This window comes from Asparagus officinalis, chromosome 9, assembly GCF_001876935.1.
Source record: "Asparagus officinalis chromosome 9, Aspof.V1, whole genome shotgun sequence".
NCBI classification, from domain to species: domain Eukaryota; kingdom Viridiplantae; phylum Streptophyta; class Magnoliopsida; order Asparagales; family Asparagaceae; genus Asparagus; species Asparagus officinalis.
Window position 1 is genome coordinate 54,778,370 of NC_033802.1, and position 23,970 is coordinate 54,802,339.

The following is a 23,970-nucleotide window of genomic DNA, read 5'->3' on the forward strand; positions in this document are numbered from 1 at the left end:
AATTAAATCATAACAATATGATAATAGTATTTTTAGAATAATTATTATAAATTTAAAAGAATTTATTTTAACAACAGAATCATTTTAGAGAATTTATAATTTTTAAAAAAAAAATATTTTTGAGAAAAGAATTATTTTAGAATAATAATTGATGAGAAATAATTTAAAGAATTTATTCTAGAAAAGAAAATGTTATGGGATTATTATAATGAGAATTAATTTTAAAAGAATTTATTTTGAAACAGGAATTATTTTCCGAATTACATAGTTGATGTTATGATCACATTTCACGTTTTGCATTTATTTAATGTATTTGGCATGTTTGCTATGTATTGTCCATGTTGTGTTTGAGAACCCTTAGTAGTTCATGACTTAGTGGCCTCGTGCGTCATGAACAGACTTAGTGACATGTGTGAGTGTGTTGACTGAGTTTAGGTGGTCAACCCGAGTTTCAATGAGGATTATGGTTGACTTAGAAAAACAAGAAGAGTTAGGATGGGGAAGTTAATGTTCATGTGATCGGATGTGGTTGTTGATGTATCTTCCAGATTCGCACCAGTGACCTGTTTCGTCTTGGGGTTGGTTTGTTGGAAAAAGTGACCTGTTTCGTCACTTTGATCCGTGACTTGTTTCGTTACCTGAGCTTTGCCTGAGTTCGGACCAGGCCGAGATCGGATTGCGTGTAGTCTTCTACCCGCCTGTTTCGCGGCATTGGATGCACATAGGGGATTTTTGAACAGTCAGTTATCCGATGATATGAGCGTTGACTCTGTGTGAGATGTGACCAGTGACCTGTTATAGAATGGATAGTTATATGACCTTGTTACTTAAGGTGATTATGAATTCTTGTGAGATGTAGGCCAGTTGTACTTCCTTTCCATACATAGATCGGGATTAATATTTAATTATCTACAATTTGAGACATAAAGTATATACATGAGGGTTTCCTTGTTTGGATTATTTCGCTCGACGTACTACGTCTCTTGTTGTAGATTTTTAAGTATTAATTCTATCTATTTGTATGACATGGTTACCTGGATGATTATTCTAATGGCTAGCTATATGATTGACTCGTTACTTGATTGATTTTGTTGAATTTTCAGTTACACGTCCTTTTATCATTTCTATTATCGTATCAATTTTCGCTTTGGTTTTCATTTGTTCTATTTTTTTGTGGGGTCTTGTCGTGTGCCATACACGCTGACGTACACCTGTTTTCTCTGGTGTACGTCAGACTTAGAAGAAAAGCAGGTCCAGCTTGAAGATACGCTAGAGCCGAGTATTCTCAGCAGGAGTGCCTACCGGACAGAGCAGAAGAAGAAGCCGAAGCTTAGTTATTGGTCCTTAGTTTTCTCTTGTACTACCTTTTATTTCCATTTAATCAGTGTATTTTTATATTCTTCAGTATTTCATTCAGATAGTTTTGTATAAGGGCATGTTGACCTGTATTTTTATGTTTTGGATGATATTCATCTGTGATATGTATTATTTTATTCTGAGTTTGTCTATTATATTCTTGCTATCTATGATCGGGGACCTGTGACTTTGTGACTTCGCGTTGTATTTATTTCTAGACGCTTAGCGTATTAGATTGAGAAGAAAAGAAAAGAAAAAAAATGGTAGTGTATATTTCTTCTAAACCTAATACGTCGCGGGCTTGTTCACGTTCCGATTCCCGGGTATTTTGGGAAGCGGGGCGTGACACTCTCTTGTAATTTGATAAACCCTCTCACAATCTCTCTCTCCTAATCTCTCTCCCTCAATCTCTTTCCCCCATTCCATTGATTCTCTCCCAAATCACCTCTTTCTCCCTCAATTTTCTCTCCCTCTCTCTTGTTCTCTCCAAACCCAAATTAAGATCTTCCCCAAAGTTCACTCAAGCATTGTTGATCTCCGACGCTGTCTAGTCTCTTCGACGCCAATGAATTTCAAGACTTCATCAATGTATAATTTTCTTATTTTTTATAATTTTCTCTCTATTATTTAGTTAAAATTATAGTTTGGAAATAACTGTATACTTAAAATAATTTTTTAATTATGATAAACAATAGGATTTGGTTAAAATTTTATAGATTAGAATTGATATAGAGGATCTTTCAACTACAATTTAAGTAGTAGCTAGAAATAAGATATATAAAATTTAATTTTTGAATAATATTAATAATTTGTATATGATGAATGTTAATATTTTAGTTCGAATGGTGAATGGAATACCAGTTATCTTCTTATTTAATGGGAAACTAAGTGTTGGAATAATATGCCTATATATGAGGGAGGATCTAGAAAAATGTTCATGTTATCTAGAAGTTGCAACTTTGATGGAATGATGGAGCAAATATACAAAGTTACTAGAATTAGTCATGCAGAGTATGCTACTATGGTCTTCTGTAATTGTTCGATAAATAAAAAAAGAATAATTGCTGTAGAGATCATTAATGATCAAGAACTGAGTGACATGATAAAACTTGCGAAAAACTAAATCTCAATCGAGTTGTTCATTGAAAATCTTTCAATATCCAGTGTTGCGCAAGTTACATATGCTCCTAGAGAGTTCTCCCGCATGCTTGACTTAGATTCGAGCGAATTCATTTCATCTCCAAGTGTTGTGCAGTTAGAAAATTCTCGTGTGCAATGACATGGACTCGACCTTTCTATTGTGCAAAGTCAAGTGATATGTTCCATAACACTTTGGGTCATGTTATGATTAATTTACCGGTTGGGAGTATTTTGGCATATGGATATGTATATGAGCTATCTATTATGTTGTGATGTTGTGAATTAATCAAATGTATTTTAATTTATGTTTATTTCTTAATGTTTATAACTTATAAAACGATTATACTGTTTAGCAATGTATACGAGGAGGATTTTATATTTTTGGTGCATGTTTAGCAATGTATATGAGGTATATATTCATGCAAGTATGATCTGTGCATGTTTTTTAATGGCTTGGTCTGCCCAACAAATCCATGGGACTACTAGTCCCATGGATTTGCTGAGCAGCAGAGACGAAGCTTCTGTCTAATGCACGGGACTTCTGGTCTCATGCGTTTTTTGAAAACTATTTAGAAATCTCATGCGACTAGTAGTCACGTGGATTATTTTGAGTTTTGTTTAGTGGATGATTAGCAGCAACTAAACACATGGGTTTAATAGTCCTGTGTGTTTCGAAGATAGATTTAGCAAAATCGACCTCTTTTTAGCTAGCTTTGATGAGCTAGCCAAAAAGAGATCGGTTTTGCTAAATATTTAGGAAAAGTGAACTATTTAAAAACAATCTCCTTTCGAGTAAAGTAGTTGTTGGAGCCTTATTACTGAGCTTCCATCTTTCTTCTCGAAAAAAGAATCATTCAAGCCTTTGTTTCAGATCTTTAGTAATTGCAATTAACAAAGACTACAATTAGAAAGATTTTAATAAAATAAAAGAAAATTTATATTTCCTAGATTTCTTTTCTGTATGCTGACAGAGCATTTATCTTACACTCTGTTGATGCACTATTTAAGACAACGAGTCTTTTGCTATTGATAAGAGTTTAGTGATTTGAAAGATAACTCAATCTTATCTTAGAAATTCTACTCAATTAAATTGCAAGTGCAATAACACAAATCCCTCTCTACGTATGAGTTGACCTCTCTATCTTTTGGTCCACGTGTGTCTCTTGTCAAAATGAACAATCTCCTCTCCTTTTATATATTAAAAGAGAGTTAATGACTTTTAATTATGGATTAAGTGACCATTAAAATAGAAGATAGTGGGAAACGATTACTTCCTTGAAAATAGCTCTCAAATCGCTGTTTGGCAGGGTTCGCTGACTTGGCAAAGTTCGCTGAAGACGTATGGATGAAGTTCGCTAAAGATGTGAGTGAAGTTCGCTAAAGACATGGGAGAGGCTCGGTGAAGACGTGGGCGAGGTGAGGCTTGCTGAAGACGTGGGCGAAGGCTTACTGAAGTTATGGGTGAGTCTTCTTTAGAATCGTAGATGACTAAGTTTACGTTGGTTGCCATAAACAAAGTTCGCTGACTGGCGAACTTCGTCTATGAGTTTGAATTTGACGTAGAATTCGATTCACGATTTGGCCAACTAATGACATCTTTTGACTTAGTTTAGGACGTGAATCAGGAGTCAACTTGCTCTTAACTTGGTTGAGTTAAGATGAGATGGTCTATGTGGCGAAGTTCGCATGTTTTCTTAAGCGAACTTTGCTACAGCTTGTTCCGCGCTTGGCTTTGGGCCTATTTGACGTGTTTAGCCCATGGGCGTTTACTCCTTGGATCCAAGCTAAATATTGGAATGAGTAGAAATACAACTGTGTACAAGGCCACCTCCAAAGTTTTTAAGATTCTGCATTTTTTAAGATTCTGCATTTTGATTTGTATATAGGATCGAAATACTTTGAGTAATAGCAAGAGGTGTACTGTTGAACATAGCTTGAGCTATCTTTTTTGGGTTACAACTTATTGTAGACTCGTATTTGAGGCTCAATGATGCTTGTATTCGTTCAACTCTATATCTGGAATGAGGTTCGCCTTCTTTGAGACGAAGTTGAGAAATTAGAGAAGTTCGTATTTCTCTAAACTGTATTGGCGAAGTTCATCGATTAGAGACGTTCGATGGTTGGCAAGAACCAATTTACTTTTAGCTGTGTTGGTGAAGTTCGTTGATTAGTGATGTTCGCTAGCTGGTGATGTTTGTTGAGATTCGCCAAATTTATGGCTGAGATCTCTTGATTGAAGATTTCACGAGATCTGCTATTGATTTGACCAAGTTTTAGGCTAAAACGATGTGATTTTTCTTGAAAGTTTGAATTCAAAAACGACTATAAATAGCAGCTTTCCCCTTCCATCTTCACCGCCTTTATCTCTATCTTCTTCTCCACTATGTCTAAGTCTCCATCACCTAGATTGAAGATGCTCCTCAATAGAGGAGCTGAAATAAAATAGCTCAAATAGGAGCTTGCCCAAGTGAAGGGTAATCAAGCGGATGAACTTCACATACTTTGCCATTTGATGGAGTTGCTATTGATTGAAAAGGTAATGCTTGAGTGGATCATCAAGAATCAATTCATAGTTTGGGGTGCATAGAGTTTCAAATGCCACACACTACATAAGACTGTTCAACGATTGAGATGACGGTTGAAGAAGGATCCTTAGAGTTCGACAATTGAGGACTCCGATAGTAACTAGGTCTCACAGACGTGAACCTACATCATAATTAGACGTCATGCATTTTTCTTCACCTTGAAGTCAAATTTTGACTCTAGGAAGTTCTTCTTTCCCTTGACATGCTTCAGTCCCGTTCAGGTGGGGACTTTTGTTCAACAGCTTTTTCTCCTTCCCTGGCATAGAGTCTAGGGAGGAGTAAGTAGAAGCTATTTCTTCTGCAGTGGGAAAATTCTTATTTTTTTAGTCTTGTGAGATCGGAGGAACATGAGCTATAGCTTGGTGCAGCTCATGTATGATCTCCAGCTTTCACAATACTCATATCCTAGGAATATAAGGCAGTGGCAAATATCGACAGATATTCATCATCTTTATAATTAGATAGTCTGAATGTTGCCTTCATGTAATAAAGTCTTCGATCGATAAAAATAAACTTTCAATTTCTAAAATTGTCCATCTTCTTTGCATTTGATCTCTACGTACTTTACTTCTACGGTGAACTTGGACTCTACATGGAGTTACTGTATTGGAAGCGAAGCTCAAGCTTCCTTGTATTAGCGAGGGTCGAATGAAAGTTTACCAGATGTGGTCTTAAACAAATTGAGTTGGGATTTTCTCAATTTAAAGACTTAGTGAAATTTGCTAAGTCATTTTGGTGAGATCCACTATATAATGTTTCAAATAAATTGAGTTGGAATTTTCTTAATTTGGAGACTAGTGAAATTCACCATATCATCTTAGCGAGATTTGCCTTAATACCTCGCTAAATGGGGCGAAGTTCACATACTTCAAAAACAGTCATCTAGGTGAAACTCAGTAAGTCGGATAGGCAAGGCTCAGCCTAAGAATTTGAAATTCAAATCCTCGACTTGTGTGCTTGAAATCATGGAAAGGTTCGTTCCTAATGAGATTCCTGGTGAAGTTCAAAGCAAGAATCTATGGTGAAATTTTGGGCTAGATCTTTGGTGAAGTTCAAAGGCGAGATATTCATCAAAGTTTGGGGCGAAGAATCTTTGGCGAAATTTAGGGTCAACCTATAAATAGGACTATTTACCTCCTTCTTCTTCACTTTGATTTTCAAAACCCTATAATCTCCTTAAAACCCTAATTTTCAAAACTCCTAAGTCTCTCCATCAATGGTCCCTCGTCGTGCAATCTCTAGAGGAAGAGGCTCTGTCAGAGGAGCTCGTCGACCAAGAGCTGAGGATGCACTGGCGTAGCTAGAAATCGTTGTAGGTAAGTTTCGAATCCACTCGCCATGATCTTTGGATTAGCCTAATCTCATCCCATTGGGCTTTAAACAGTGCCTCAAGGTACTCAAAACCTTGATTCGCTACCAAAGGCGTGATCTTCACGACCGCTTATGGTCTTTTTGATGAGATTCCATCATCAATGATAAAGCTTCATTAGCAGCCATTAATAACGCTTGTTATGGAAAGCTTCATTTCTCAGGCGAAGGTTATTATTGTTAGCATTTTTAACTTTCGCAAGCTTCATTTCTCATGCGAAGGTCACTGTTCTGACTTGAGCGATCCTCGCTTAGGTGAAATTCTCCAGTATAATCTGTAGGACCCTAGAGAGGGGGGGGGGGGGGTTACCCTAGAGGGGGGGGGGTGATTAGGGTCAAGAGGCTCTAATATGCAATTTAAAACTCAGCACAAGCAAAAACACAACATAGAAGTGCAATCAAATAGAAAGAGATAGAGTTAGAAATCGTTATCCTTGACGCGCGATGTGTTAACGAGGTTCGGCCCGCTGACCTACGTCCCCGCTCCCCACTCTCGAGGAGAAATCCACTAACACATCCGGTTTGGAAGCCGGAACTTCGTCTACACAGCGATCTCACAAGATCTCTCTCTCACTACACAGTTTGATCTCACAGATCACACTTCCTCACAGTAGATCTCCACAGATCTCAACCACACAGCAGCAGAAGAAAAACAAGCAAGAACCTCTCTTTACAAAAGCCCCTATAGCAAAGAGAGGAGTACTGAAGCTGGGAAGTGAAACACACTTGAAACCAAGGGAAAAACAGAGTTTTGAAAATTTTTCTCAGGAAACAGAAAAAACTCTCTGATTTTCAAACGTTAGGGCTTAAGGAAGAAGAAGGGGTCTGGGGAGTTTTATAGGAGAGTTTAAATCATTTTAAAACAAAAACAAATCTTCCCAAATGAGATAATAATCTCTTCTTCAGGCCCTCATCACAGACTGTGCCAATCACTAACAAGTGAAAGCACAACTGTCGAGGCAAATGACCGTTTTAAAAAAGTCGTGGCTGAACGAAGACTCAAATCGGTTGACCGAAGGAAATATCGGTCGACCGGAAAAAGCCTTCGGTCGACCGACCGAAAAATTCGGTCGACCGCGAGCAGCTATGGAAATCAGGAAAAACCAGCAGAGCCTCGTCGGTCGACCGACACGGTCGACCGATCTGAAGATTGAAAATTCGGTCGACCGTATCGGTCGACCGACGACAATCTGGAAAGATACTAAGGAAAGGTCATAGGATCGGTCGACCGGGCCGGTCGACCGATTTCTGATATTTTCCAGAAAACAGATTTTTGACCAACTTGAAATATTTGCAAAATATTCATTTGACCTCTGAAAATTCTGAAACTTTGTAAAATGTTTTTAATACTAAAAACAAACTGTTTGGAAAAAGAATTTTGCAGATAGGTACTCATACTTGTGAAAAATAGTGTTTTGTGAAAAACGCTTAAAAGACACAAGTCTAAAAACGTGTGTGTGATTCCCAATAGCTTCAAGTAAACTCAGTAACTCTTTGCCTACATTCTAGCACTAGAGAGAAAAACAAAAGAAAGCTAATATCCTCATATAGAGAGCAATATACTTGAGCTTTGATATAGCTTGAATCGGATGAAGCTTTTGATCGAATTTGTCGTTCTTGAAATAACGTTGCTTCATCTCTTGGCCTCCTCCTCCTTTGGATATCTTCGTTGTAGCATATATTCCATCCATCCTCCATTAATGGCACTAACGAGCTTGACAAATGATTTTACTACATTTACACTCAATAAGCCATTAGTACCGATAATGGTGGTTGTAAGAACATCATCAAAACATAAGGGCTAACATAATCTAGATGACTTTTGCTTAAACGAGACTTGCCTATTAGGATTAGGTGAAGTTTGCCAGTTTAATCTGGGTGACCTTCTCATGGGGGAGGCTTGCATGTTTGAATTGGGGGAAGTTTGCCAGTTTGATCCATGTGACTGAAGTTTACCATTTTTATTGCAAACTTTGCTTCATCCTATCGACAGATAGTTGATAGAGATGATTTTTTTCACTTTTGGGTGAGCTTCACCTATGGTGAACTTCGCCTCTAAGTGTGAAGTGATTGATCTCATTTAATCTTTATCTTATAACTCGTTTGTTGCTTGTTTCTTGTGCAGTTTCTTATTTGAGAGCTTTGTCGACCGCCGTAACCATTATGGTCATGATGGAACTCATGACCCTAAAGTGGCATATGCTTTTGATGGGAATGTCCGTCTCTTTCTCAAAGAGAGTGGCCAAGAGAGGATCGAGACTATACGATCGAGTGATTATCGAACTTTGTAGGAGATAATTACCAGTACTAAATTCTCCGTTCCCAACAAGGATGTGTCAGTGAAGCCTCATTTCCTTTTTGGAGATAACACTTCCGATGGTAATTTCATATTTAATTGTGAAGGGGAGCACTGGTACTATATCTAAGGAGATCGTCATTATTATTACCAATGATAGAAATTCAGGACTCCTTTATATTCTTGCAACGCCTCATCGTGCCCCACTTTAGGCACTATAATCTTACCAATAGGGAGTGTAGCATTAAGGTGGGCTCCTTAAAGCACGATGGCGGTTTCCATCAAGAGGTGCTCTACAGAGTTAATATCATAGGTGTGCATTCGGGTTTCATAAATGAGGATGCTCCTGTTAATGAGGTTGGTGTTGTCCAAAACACTTTTGGGAGCGAGCTTGCCAAAACTGATGCGCAATATCCTAACGGGGATACTAGATTTCCTGGTTAGATCAAGTCAACGAATACTAGTAGTGGACCCATCTGGTGAATTTCGTTCTTGTCACTTTTGAGGAGAGATTACGAAGAACGGGGCTCTATGCTGCAGTTAGGGCTTGAAATATGATGCTGAAATTTGTGCACCTTTATTATACGAAATCTAGGAGCTGTACAATATAGATAACAACATTTTCTTTACCTCGGCGAGCGAGATCGGGATCACTTTGTACGAGATGTTCGAAGTATCGCGTTTGCCTATGGGGATCAACATATGAGGAGTTCTTTCCAACCAGCACAGAGCTAAACACGTTTTCACATATTGCTCCTGTTGTAAAGGCATTCTGGGAATTAGTTTACCACTTCCTTATTTGTCAAAGGACTACCGTGAACACCGGACATGATTCTACCATCACTCACGTTCCTTGGGTTGAGTACTTATTTCCCAATGTAAGTAAAAAGGAAAATGTGGATTCGATTCACCTAGTCACGGATACTAAAATTAGCACCCAGATCTTCAATGATGGCCAAGTACTTCACACCGCTGAGTCAGATGAGCAAGCAAAAGAGACGATATCTGAGTTGGTGCTGCTTACGAGATTTTTCTCAATTTGGCTGAAAGGTTGCATTGTGCCTTCTCTGTTTAAAGATCACATCTCCATCAAGGTGTTGTTCCTTGCTATATTACTCACTTGTAAGTATAACTTGGCCCTTTTACTGGTAATGATTAGTTGTATCTATCACAAACTAAGGGAATTAGCCACCAAATATCCAAAGCAGGAGGATCGTTGTCTAAGGGATCAAGTTCCAAACCCTAGAGTAGAGCCATTATATATGTATTTGGTGATAGGTTTACACTACACTATTCTTCATTGATGTCGCTACCCCATGTTGAGCGAACATCTCATTACTCCAGCGATATGAACTGTAGGCGTATAAAACTGCTTATAGGTCCCTTAACACAGCTCGGCACGACGATTCGACAAACCAACGAACCATCGGGTGACATATCTAAACACGAGCGTTAATCCGCAACACCGAAGCCAAGTGACACGCGACGAAGCGGATTAACGAGGCGACGAGGCTAACGAACCGCACGCAAACAACGGAATAAATCCACTCACGTGCGGAATCAAGCTAACGGTTTGGTGAGTCAACGAGTCATCCAACTGTATAACGGATTCGAACTCGAACACCGAAGCGGGTTTACTGCCAAATCAGGATCCGGACTGCCAAATCAGAGTTCAGATCAATGACGAAACTCGGATAAACCGATAAACCGTGAAACCGGACAACGGACACAACGGCGAACACCCGGCAAAAACCAAGCCACCCAAGGGTGGCTCGGTGGCTGAGCCACCCCAAGGTGGCTCGGTGGCCGAGCCACCCCAAGGTGGCTCGGCCATGGCCGAGCCACCTTGGGGTGGCTCGGGGGCCGAGCCACCTCAAGGGGGCTCGGCCCAGAGCCGAGCCGAGAGAGATCAGATCTGAGATCCACACGGTAATACTCCGGATCAAAACTTGGTTTTTGATCCCGAGAAGGCTATTATTTCCTTGGTGAAATAGTACCCCCGGCTATTATTTCCTTCGTGAAATAGCACCCGTCATACCGTGTAGATCTGACTAGATCAAGATCTTACGGTGGTCCACGGATTAACCCCGGCGCAGGCGAAGAACCCACACAAGCGAGAGACCGCAAAACAGGATCTCGCGATTCGTTCGACATAAAAGGAAAATTGTAATTTTCATTTTCTTTTGATTTTGTTGTAACCGGATCTTATAAAACGACCAGATCTTTTGTAATCGAAAAACTATTACTTGAGAAAGCAATGGAATCAAAGAACGCAATTTTTCCCGTGACAAATCTGGCGACCACAGTGGGAGCCACCGATCTCGCTGCCGAGATCGTCGTGTCACAGCCGCGGATCTTAATCCCGGTCGAGGAGGAGGTCGAGTATGAATTCGACCAGCAAAAGTTCAAGGAGTATCTGTCATCCTCGTCCGGATCCACCTCCCTCCGCAAGTCCAAGAAGTTCTCTTCCAGGAGAAAAGTCCGTTGGTATGAAGAAGTACAAAATGCCAACGAAGATCTCACCCCAATTGATGCCGAAGTTGCATCGGGTGAAGCTCCACCGACCTCCAACCAGGTCAAATCTGTTCCCGCCAACGCCTCCACCGTTGAAGGTGTAGTGACTCTCTCAAAGAGAGCCCGCCAGAGGCGACGTCAACGCCTAGCGCGGCAACTCGCTAAGGCAATGGAGTCCATGGACGGAATCCGCTACAACGCGGATCTGAAGAGCAGGAGAGGAAAACAGCCTCAACCACCGATGAATGGCAGCTCTTCTAAGCCACCAACGAACGAATGGGTCCGTGTCAAACAGAATCGTTCGACACTCGAAGAGAGCATTTGCAAGCGTCGCGCAATGTCAGCGCAGGCACGGGCTCGAGTCCAAGAAGCCCGCAGGAGATTACAGAAGGAGATGATGAAGAAGACGCCACCAACCCGCCAAGTCTGGAGGCCGAAGTCTGAAGTGGCAATTCAGGCTAAAAAGCAACCAGTGCAGCCTCCAGCAAAAGTTCAACCTCCGGCGAAACACTCTAAATCGCTGATAATTCCCATGGCTACTCCGGGAGATCACGCAGAATCATCTTGAAGAAAGAAGTCAGTTTTGGAGCGTCTCGGTCCACTTCCCGATAGACGATGCAAAGCTCCGGTTCAAGAACGTTTGGGCCCGATAAAGAAGCCCCGAACGACTCAACATGCTGGGGGTCGCCGCCACCCTCAACATGACAAAGATATTAGGGCAGCAAAGCGCACCAATTTGTGCATTGAAGTCCAGGAGCCTGCTGAGGACTCACGCCCACAAAGGCATGTTTCGAGGCGCATGACTTTTGAAAGCCCAAAGAAGGCAGTTCGCCCTCAGAAGGAAACATTGTCATCCGATGATGATAACGCCCAAAGAAGGCAGTTCGCCCTCAGAAGGAAACATTGTCATCCGATGATGATAACGTTATACCTGAGAAATCGTGCCAACACACGATAGGTTACTCCGACCTTCAAGCAGACGAGTTGTACTATCGTATTGGGGGTACGAGTAAAACCCGGAAAAGGAGTCCTCTAGAATTAGAAACTCAATGCCCCTGTTCCAAACTCATTCGGGCAGTATTGTCTGAGTGCAACTGCACCAATACAGTCCCCGAGAGAATTTTTGTTTTCGAAAGGCTCAGTACCAAAACGCCAAAACCAAGGCCTAGGCGTTTCCGACGAAGGAGAGCAGTGGTTAAAGAGGGGGAATTTCCGAGGGTCACCACTAATATGACCAGCAAAGGGACATCGACACGGGATAATCTCGAGTCGATTCTAAAAGCACCCCGGCGTATAACCCGTCTGTAGTCTGGAACCATCAAACGAGCAACTTATGGTAGGATTCGGACAAGATTACCTTCAGAAGATGAAGAATCAGATGCCAGCTCGGCGGTCGCATCAGATAATACGGTATCCAGCGAGGGATAACCCCACGAAGCACTTATGATAAGTGCGAAACAAGTGGCCAAGATGCTTGAAGAGGCCATGGCTAAACAGCAGGAGAGCTTCAGGTTCAAAATACAGATGGCCATGCAGAACATGAGAGAAATGCATGACCAACAAATCCAAGCATTGACGACCCAGCAAGGCGAGCCAAGTCGTCGTAACCAGGTTAATCTGGAAGATGAGGACACAAATGTGAATGAAGCTCATAACGCCAATAATCCTCCCGTCAATGCTGGGGGTGGTAACGAGAATGCTAGTGAAAACACAGGTGAAAGCTTGAAGATCAAAAACCTCGAGAGCAAAATCAATACGTTGATTTCCGCTCAAGAGATGAAGAAGACGGGTATTCCTTGTCCATACCCAAGAGAATGGGAATCAATCCCTTATCCGGCGAAGTTCAATCTAATTAACTTCACGGCGTTTAATGGGATGGGTTCACCCACTCAGCATTTGATTTACTTCAAATCACACCTGGGGGTTATCTCTGGTAATGAGCCTCTGATGGTACGGTCCTTCGTTGGCACTCTTCGTGGAGCCACCTTCGATTGGTATCGTCGCCTCAAGCCAGGAAGCATAAATAGGTGGGACGACATGGAGACCAAGTTCCTCGCCAACTTTTTCGACGACGACACAGAGATATCAGAAGAAAGAAGGCGGAGAGAGGCCAACAGGCGAATAATGCTCCGCAACAGAATTTTGTTCCACGAGGGAAAGGTAAGGCACATGCTAATGCAGTTGATGCTAATCAAACTTTCCAATTGCAACCTCTGCAACAGCCGCAGCAACAAGCACCGCAACAATCTCGGTCGCAATGGCAACAACGGCCTCAGAAGCAGTAATCTTCGGAGCCAAGATTTCCTAAGGTGTACTCCTTCAAAGATGACGAAGTTCCCGGCATCTTTAAGTACCTGTTGGAGAATAACAAAATCCAGCTGCCGTCGATCGTGGATCAAGAAGGGGCTAGCAAAGTGACGGATCCGAAGTATTGTGCATACCATAGAGCAATCCATCACCCTACCAAGTCGTGCTACCATCTCAAGGATAAGATCCAGGCGTTAATTGATGTAGGCGTCATAACCCCGAAGCCGTCCAAGAATGTTGGAGCAAATGCGGTTTCAATCAGCTTTGGATCGGTGTCCACAGCATGGTTTAAACCATAGCGCATCACCAAAGTAGGAATGAAGATGGTGAACGACGACCCACATGGACAGCGCTAAAAAGGACTCGTGCCACACACAGCCCCAAATGGCGAAATCCTCTGGGTCCATCCTGATCTTATTGAAGACGAACAGTGGGCGACTTCCTCGAGAAGAAAGGGCAAAGGCAAGTCCTGCAATGCTACATCCGCAATCTTCGAGGAGGATGGCGATGAAGCTCCTACTTTCCCGCTCTCCGAAGAAGAACAAGAAGTCTTCGCCACTAGAAGCAGAAATGAGTATCACTAGCTAAGCAGGGGGTGACTAAACGGGGACCAGCTAAAACTCTCACAGAGCTGGGTGTGATTACGACTCCTAAACCGGTTGAAGAAGCTCGACGACAACCAGTTAATAAACAGAAAGAAAAGAGGCCCCAGGAGGTGCAGAATCCGAAGCAGTCTCGTTTTAATCGTCCGATTGGAAGAGATAAACCGGAAAGCTCGAACACTCCGCATGTTTTCGATATTATGGCTCAACTGGCTAACATTCCAGTACGGATAACATTGTATGAGTTGCTACGGTTGTCCAAAGAAACAAGGGAAACCTTGCAAGAAGCCTTGGCCAATTCAGAAGTGTTCCTTACTCGGATCAAGCCGGCACTTGAAGAGCCAGAACTATCAATTCAGCACTGCAATATAGCGGCTAAAAACCTTCCCTGCATTACCTTCACCAAAGAGGATATGCAGACTATATTTCATTAGGTACATTGGCTCCAGTAAAGTCAACCGAATCCAAGTGGATCCGGGTTCTGCTGTGAGTATTATGCCGCTTCGCTTGATGCATTTCCTTGGCATTCCAGTTAGTAAGTTGGCGTCCACAGGCACTGTTATCTATGGATTAAACACTAGCGGGTCAAGACCCTTGGGTAAGATCCGGGTAAAAAGTCAAATGGGAGATTTGAAGACATAAGTCACATGTTATGTGATCGATGCCGAGACTTCATATAATTTACTATTGGGTCGGCCTTGGATCCATAGTAACGTTATAATCCCCTCCACTCTCCATCAGTGTTTAAAGTATGTCAACACTGATAATAAGGTTAGGACGGTGGTCGCGGATAAGCAACCATTTAAAGGGTATGAGAATTATTTCACTGATTCTCTCCTTTATAGTAATGAATCCGATACTGAATCATCGGCCCATGGCACGGATAGCGGAGAAGAAGCTGATACCGAAGCCGGATTTGATTACAATGGAGGTTATGTTTTAAACGACATTGTACCCTTTGTAATCAACCTTGACGATGAACAATCGTCAGAGGGCAGTTGTAACTGGCAACTTGCCAATAATGAAATAAATAACGATTTAGAGTACTCCCTGTCTCTTGATGATGTGATAAAAGATTTATATGATAATCCCGATTTATATATGCCACTTCGATCGTCCTATATAACAAAGAAACACATCCAACATTCTTTCGGAACAACCCTGGTCATTCCTACCAAAATAGGAGGCGAAAGAGAAGTGATTTATGGTAAAGGAGAGGGTTTTCCATTACTAGATCATTTCTTAAGGGAAGATGAGAATGATGACAAACCTGGTCAGCATTTATCTAAGTATAGTCCAGAAGCGCGCAAGCTCATGGAAAAACAGGGATATGATTTCACACTCGGAGAAGGTTTATACTTCGATCGAGGTCCCCGTATTCCAGCCAAAGCAGCATGTGTACCAAAAGGGAAAACCGATGATTATTATAAATACAGACGAGGGTTAGGGTATGAATCTTCTTCAGAAGACGAATGTTGCTGGTTAATCAATAACCAATCATCTGAGCAATACAAAGATGGATATCTGTCAGATTCCTCAGAATGGGATTCCGATACAAGTCTGGGGGAAGCATTCAAAGCCCTAATGGCGAACATGGCTACAGCTGATCCGTCCACAAAGGAGAACGATATGTAGTACGGTGATAGGTTCGAACAGAGAGAACCCCCCACTGAAGATAAAATAGTCCAAGTTAACATGGGTGACGAGACCAACCCAAAGCCTATATTCATCAGCGATAGTCTTCCCGCAAATGAGAAGGAGGAATTAATTGCTCTCATCAGGGAATATATTGACGTCTTCGCGTGAAACTATGAAGATATGCCAGGGCTCGACCCCAATGTGGCAATACACCGCCTCGATATCAAGCCGAATGCCAAACCTGTCAAACAACGGCAAAGACGGTTTCGTCCGCAGATTATGGAAGCTATTGAGGCAGAGGTTAAGAAGTTGATCGAATCAGGATTTATCCAAGAAGAGCAACATCTAGACTGGCTAGCTAATATTGTTCCAGTCATGAAGAAGAACGGTAAAATCAGGATTTGCATCGACTTCAGGGACCTGAATATGGCATGTCCAAAAGACGACTTTCCTCTCCCAATCACAGATGTCATTATCGACAATACGTGCGGATTTGAGACAATGTCTTTTATGGATGGTTTTTCAGGATATAACCAAATCAAGATGCACCCAGACGACGAGAAGCATACAGCGTTCAGAACGCCCCTTGGTGTCTTTTGCTACACGGTGATGCCTTTCGGTCTAAAGAATGCAGGCGCCACATACCAACGAGCAATGACTAAGATTTTCCAAGAACATCTCAGGAAAACAGTCGAATGCTACGTTGATGATTTGGTTGTAAAAAGCCGCAACAAAGAAGATCACATCAAGGACTTGAAGACGATGTTCGATCTCATGAGGAGTCATCAACTGAAGATGAACCCCACTAAATCATTCCTTGGAATGTCCAGCGGAAAATTTCTTGGGTTCGTCGTCACCACTAAGGGTATACATATCGATCCTGATAAGGTGAAGGCGATACATGAACTGCAACCCCCTAGAAATCTAAGAGAGCTCAGAGGATTGCAAGGGCGCTTAGCTTATATCCGACGGTTCATCTCAAATCTTTCTGGGAAGTGCCAACCGTTCTCTAAGCTGAACAAGAAAGGAGTATCATTCATCTGGGATGATGCCTGCCAAAAAGCGTTCGAAGATATCAAAACATATCTGGCGAACCCTCCTGTTCTCGTTGCACCAAAATCAGGTAAACCGTTCTTGATTTACATCAAGGCGATGAACCACTCGATAAGTGCTTTACTAGCACAAGACGACGATAACGGTCACGAACAGGCAGTCTATTACCTAAGTCGGACCTTGGTAGGCGCCGAGTCTCGATATCCGATGATTGAGAAAGAATGCCTCGCATTGGTGTTCGCAATGCAAAAGAAACCCGACAACGGATACGGCAGAAGTATATGATGACTTGCCGGATGAAACCCACGAGGTTAACACTACGTCGCACCAACAAGTATGGCAATTATACTTCGACGGTGCTTCGAGGGTAGTTAATAGGGCGATAACCCCCGGATGTTCTACAGTCTCCTCCGGAGTTGGAGTTGTCTTAATTTTCCCGGGGAAGCATGTGATGCCTCAGGCTTATTCACTGACTAGTCCGTGTTCCAATAACGTAGCCGAGTACAACGCGCTTCTCATTGGACTCAGTTTCGCCAAGGAGCTGGGGGTCGAATATCTCGAAGCTTTTTGGGATTCCCAATTGATAGTCAACCAAGTCCGTGGAGAGTATGAAGTCAGGAACCAAGACCTGATCCCGTACCACCAGGACGCAATCAAAATGACAGATTCTTTTAAAGAATTCTTTATTGAATATATCCCTCGTCTCCAGAACGCTTATGCAGATGCGCTGGCAGCACTAGCGGTATCACTTGTGCAGCCTCCCGAAACCAAACTATTAGTCACAGTAAGGACGCATCAACTCTGCATACCCATATACGATATGGATACTGAAGAAGAAGATGATAAAAACATAAGCGCCAAGGAGGTGAATTTAACTCAAATTGGGTCTGAGTCCCGAGATTGGTGTTTTCCTATCATTGACTACGTACAATATGGTATTTTGCCAGAAGATGTAAAAGAAAGAGAATCAATCCGTCGAAGAGCACCAAGATTCTTCTATAATACCGAGACCCATACATTATACCGTCGAGGGTACGATGGTTTGTTACTCCGATGCCTGTCGAACAAAGAAGCAGAAGAAGTTCTTAAGGAAGCACACGAAGGAGAATGTGGTGCGCATCAGCCCGGTCCCAAACTGTATGATCGCATCAGAAGAATGAGATATTTTTGGCCAACAATGGTTCGTGACGCAATCGAATACGCCCGAGAGTGTCATGCTTGTCAAATACATGCAAATTATATGCACCAACCACCAGAGCATTTACACACGTCAACCACGTCTTGGTCGTTCGAGACATGGGGTATGGACATTGTCGGTCCTATTTTTCCCCCTTCAGTCAAAGGTGATCGATTCATACTCGCAATCACGGATTACTTTTCAAAGTGGGCTGAAGCAATTCCGCTTAGAGAAGTGAAGACGAACAACGTCATCAATTTCATCAAATATCATGTCATATACCGACACGGCGTGCTAAGAAGGATCATTCATGACAACGGTCCACAATTCATAAGCAACGCTTTCATCAGGTTTTGTAACAAGTTCAAAATTGAAGATATTTCGTCAACAGCTTATTATCCCGCCGCGAATGGATTAGCTGAGGCGTTTAACAAGACGATCATTAAGATCCTGTCAAAGCTCGTGAAGACCAATAAGCGAGACTAGGACGATAAACTCGGTGAAGCACTCTGGGCTTATCGCACCACCATACGCACACCTACAGGAGTCACCCCATATTCGTTGGTATACGGATGTGAAGCTGTGCTACCATTGGAGATCCAAATCCCATCCATTCGGATCGCTGTGAGAGTTTTGGCTGGTCCCCGTTTATTCACCCCCTGCTCACTAGGTGGTGGATAGTTGTAGTGATACTCATTTCCGCTTCGGGTTGCAAAAACTTCTTGTTCTTCTTCAGAGAGCGGGAAAGCTATGATTCTTTCGTCATCTTCTCCTGGGATAGCAGAGACTCCGCAGCAAGACTTTCCTTTCCCTTTGGACTTCTTCTTGGATGACGACCCGGCCCATTGTTCATCTTCAATCAGGTCGGGGTGAACCCAGAGGATTTCGCCGTTTGGGGCTGTATGTGGCACAAGTCCTTTTTGGCGCTGTCCATGCGGGTCATCGTTTACTGTCTTCATTCCCACTTTGGTGATGTGTTTTGGTTCAAACCACGCTGTGGGCACTGATCCAAAGCTGATCGAAACTGCGTTTGCTCCAACATTCTTGGACGGCTTCGGGGTTATGACGCCTACATCAATTAGCGCCTGGATCTTGTTCTTGAGGTGGTAGCATGACTTCGTAGGATGATGGACCGCTCTGTGGTATGCACAATACCTCGGATCCGTCACTTTGCTAGCCCCTTCTTGATCTACAATCGCCGGCAGTTGAATTTTGTTGTTCTCCAACAAGTATTTAAAGATGCCAGGAACTTCGTCATCTTTGAAGGAGTACACCTTGGGAAACCTCGGCTCTGAAGATTTTTGCTTCTGAGGCCGTTGTTGCCATTGCCCCCGAGCTTGTTGTGGTGCTTGTTGCTGCTGTTGCTGTTGCTGAGGTTGCAATTGAAAGGTTTGATTAGCATCAACTGCATTAGCGTGTGCCTTACCTTTCCCCCTCGGGTTGAAATTCTGTGCTGGAGCATTTGTCGCCTGTTGGCCTCTCTCCGCCTTCTTTCTTCTGAGGAATCGCTCTGCTTGCTCTCCTCGGACCTTCAGATCCTTCCATGTCTTGGACGGTGCTGTCCCCATTGCTTCCAACACGTCCAGCGCGAGGTTGTTGTGGCAAGTCTGGAGAATAATCTAGGATTCATCCTAGGAAGTTTATCCCGAATCCTAAGCAGGGATAAGTCTGCGCCTAACACGCGTCGCCGGTTTAGTCTTTCTCCGAAGAAAAAGACACCAGAGTTCGATTCTGGGGTAGTTTATCCCGAAGCCTAAGTAGGGATAAGTCAGCGTCTAATACACGTTGCTGGGTAGCCCATTCCCATAACAATAGCGAATTCTACGTATTCGAAGTCGTAGAAGCGAGTCTCAGAGAATTCACTCTCTTAGCACAACGTTACATGCAGAACGGATTTAGAAAATCCACATGCTAGCCCGATTCAAACGGTAATCGGTAAAGGCTTATCAAACCCGTTGAAGGCTGGGGGTTGGCCAAAAATCCTAAAGTCAACACCTAACACGTGTCGCCGGGTAGCCTATTCCCGTAACAAATGGTAAAGCCTATGTATTCAACATCATAGCACAAAGTCTCAGAGAATTCACTCTCTTAGCACAAAGTTACATGCGTAACGGATCTAGGGTAAAGGCTTATCAAACCCGTTGAGGGCTGAGGGTTTGCCAAAAATCCTAAAAGTATTATGGTCAATCATTTCAAACGGAATGAGGAATCATAATAAAGATAAAGATAAAAACCAGTTTCACTAAGAGAATCAAAAGTCAAAGTATTCAGCAAACGAAATCATACATCAAGCCCATGGCTAAAAATCTGCTGACTAAACTTAGACAGCTTCTCATCATAAGCTTGCCTAAGCTCAACCTGCAACTCAGCTCTGATGGACTCTTCAGTCGCGGCTAAAGTCTTCACAACAACCTCCTCTGTCTCGACCAGCTTCTGCTTCAAGGACTTCAGCTCATCAGATAAAGCAGTGTGTGCTTGCTGATCCTGTACCTTCGTCATCTGAAGAATACTCAAAGTCTCCTCCTCTTCACGGAGTTCTCTTCTGAGCTGGTCTATCTTGGTCTCACAAGAGGTAATAGAAAAATCAAGCTTGTCGAGTGAAGATGATCTAATAGCAAGGTTGGCCTCAACTCGGTCTACCCGATCCCGCTGCACCTGAATCTCAAGCTCAGCGAAAATCCGAGTATCGCGCCATGTCTGTAAGCGAGTATCACATCTGAAGCTCGTGCTCTAGACAATCAAGGTCATCAACTATAGCCTTCGCCAGATCCGGGTATCCTGCATCCCTTATTGAATTTATTCTAGAATCAAGGAAAGGTTTAAACTGGTGAAGGAAAAGTCCGCCGTGGAAGAGTTTGCCAATGATAGCATTCACGAAGGAGAAGAAGGAGCGAACTTCTATACAGATGATGATCTTCTCAGGGTCATTGTCTGATAACAACTCCTTCACAAGGACATGAAGCCGAAAAGAAAGCCCTATACAAAAAAGGAGAAATCCGTCAAAAGCCTTAATGAGGAAATAAATGACATTTATCAGTTGCTTAATTTATACCTCCTTCCCCTTGAGTCACTGGGGGTAGTGGAGGTGTAACGGCTGTGGATGTATCAGCTGGTATAGTTGGTCTCACAGCCGGCTCAACAGGATCAGTCTCGACAAAAGCTCCTGTTAAACACAAAACAGAATGCTCAAATGCATCACATTATAGCTGCATTAGTCAAAATTGGCTAATCCTATAATTAACTTGAGAAGAGGCACGCACCTTCAGAAGGACCATCCTCGGGATTCTTAGGGAGTGTAGACTCAGGAAACATATCTTCAGGCATCTGGTCATCAATCTGAGGAGAGCCATACATGAAGTGGAGCATAGGAGTGTCCACAAGCAAACCTTCCTCGTCAAAATCATCAGTCGAGAAATCTGACACAAGAGAATATAAGTGCGAAAGAAGAATAAAGAGACTACGACCAATAGAAATGAGTTACCTCTTATGGGTGTGTTAGCCTCTCTATTCCCAAGATCCACGTTTGCCTCCTGCAATTTATATAAAAGAGCAAGAAGCATAGAGATAATTAGGAAATGCACGAATTCTAAATCGTTCAACTCCTTTGTGTGCCATCTAAAAGGTACATTGTCAATGGTAGATGTACCTGGATTCGCTGAATCGGGTCCTACATTGATGGTCTCCCTAACGTCAGCAGCTTCTGCATGCTTTTCTACCTGGTATGGTGAGTCAGGCTTACCAGAAAATACACAATCATGAGGAGCAGGATCAGGACTCATCCCGCTATCCCCACGCTCTCCTACATAGAGATGGAAAAGCATGAGTCGAAGTTCTAAATGATCAAAAGGATGATCTATAGGGTAGATGTTACTGTTCGCGGGAAAAATCGTGTCTTTCTTTGTTATTGATTCCATTGCCATCTTAAATAATAACTTTTTGGGTTACAAAGATCCGGTCTTTTTATAAGATCCGGTTACAATGAAAATCAAAGAAAAATAAACAAAGATTACAACTTTCTCCTTTTGTGTCGAACAAATCACGAGCTCCTGTTTTGCGATCGCTCGCTTGTGTGGGTTCTTTGCCTGCGCCGGGGTTTATCCGTGGACCACCGCGAGATCTAGATCCGATCAGATCTAAGCAGTACGACGGGTATTATTCCACGAAGGAAATAATAGCCGGGGAGGATTGATTCACCAAGGAAACAATCGTCCAAGTCTCGGGATCTAAGACCAAGCTTAGATCCGGAGTACGTCTGCGTAGATCTGAGATCCGGCCCTCTCGAACAACTGCCTTATTTGGCGTTGACGGTCGCCGAGCACCAGATCTGAATAAACAAGTCCTCGAAGTCCCAAAGTTGAGATCTTTTTTAGATCTGAGTCTCCAATCCAGCAGGGCTTCGCCTCTCTCCAAATTTTCCAACCTTTGAAAATGAACAAAAGGGGGCCTATTTATAGGCTACCCTCACTGTGCCTTGGGCATAGTGCAGCCGGCCACCTTGAGGTGGCTCGGCCACCGAGCCACCTCAGGGTGGCTCGGCTTTGGCCGAGCCACCTTGAGGCGGCTCGGTTTTGGCCGAACCCCTCTGGGTTTGCCGTTGTTTTGCGCTGTATCCGTTTTCTGGTTCCGTCCGTGATTTGGTTGATTCAGACTTGACTCGTTGACCTGATTTGGCAGTAAGTCGGATTCCTGATTTGGCAGTAACTCTACTTTTGAGTTCAAATCCGAAACCGATCTTGATTCGATCGTGATTCATCCGAGTCCGCTCTTGTTTGGATGACTCGTTGACTCCCCGAGCCGTTGGCTTGATTCCGCACGCGAATGGATGCATTCCGTTGCTTGCGTGCGATTCGTCGATTTCGTCGCCTCGTTGGTTTGTCGGTTTGTGCCGAGCTGTGCTAAGGGACCTATAAGCAATTTTATATGCCTACACCACCCCCAGTTTGTTCATGTTTTGTTAGAGCTTCAAGGCATTGAGTTGGCTTTGGAACTCGTCGAATCTCCTGTCCCGGGTAGTACCCTCGGTGCGTGATGTTCCTGCCGACGGCTTTGAGGAGTGATCCGACAGGAGTTCGACATTATCTTCCTGTTCAGTCGTCTGATTAGGAGTAGGTTCCCATTTCTTGCCTCCCACCGGCTTTCGCGGGGTACGCATGGCATTCTTCTTCTTTTTCTTTTTGTTCAGAAGCTACTCCAACATATCTCTTATGGACTCGATGGCGACCTGATGATCTTCAAACTTTTGGGCGATTGTCTAATCACTCGAGGCCTCAGCCATGTGCACTTTTGCTAGCTCGCCGTGACTCGAGTGTGGTGTCTGGGATGTGGCCGTCGCTGAGCAAACTTCCTCTTCACCACCGGAAGGGGCGCTAGGAAAGCATAATCGAGCGGATGTTTACTCTTGTACAACTAAAGGTGTGCAGGAATATACCATCACGCTCGCGTTGAACCAGCGGGTGACTAGGCCCTAGGAAGGAGTCCAAGTCTAGAGAATCTATAAGTACATTTTTACCATTCCTATCACGTTGACCATAGCAGACGAGAGCTCTAAATCATCGACGGCGTGCCTTCTTTGGTGGCTACGCCTTCGACGAGAAGATCTCGGTTGGGAAGGTCGTTGAGCAAGCCTTTCGAACACCAAAGGTTTCGCCGTTCCTATACACTGGCAGTCGGCGAGTACCGTTTGGATAAGCCTTTCAAAGTGATACTGGGGATTCGCCTCATGTATGGTGCGTTTGCGAGTTAGGTAACCCCGGAGATCTTCTACGGGTGGTTGGCGACAAACCCCGGCACCAGAGGGGTCAACCAAGCGATCACATGAGAGAGGTTTGGATAAACTTTCTTACGTACACTAGGTGGAATGGTTAAGTGTTGGAGTTAGGCGAGTTCGTCTTGACAGGCGAGTCATCGTGCTCGTGCGAGTTCCTACCTGCAGGT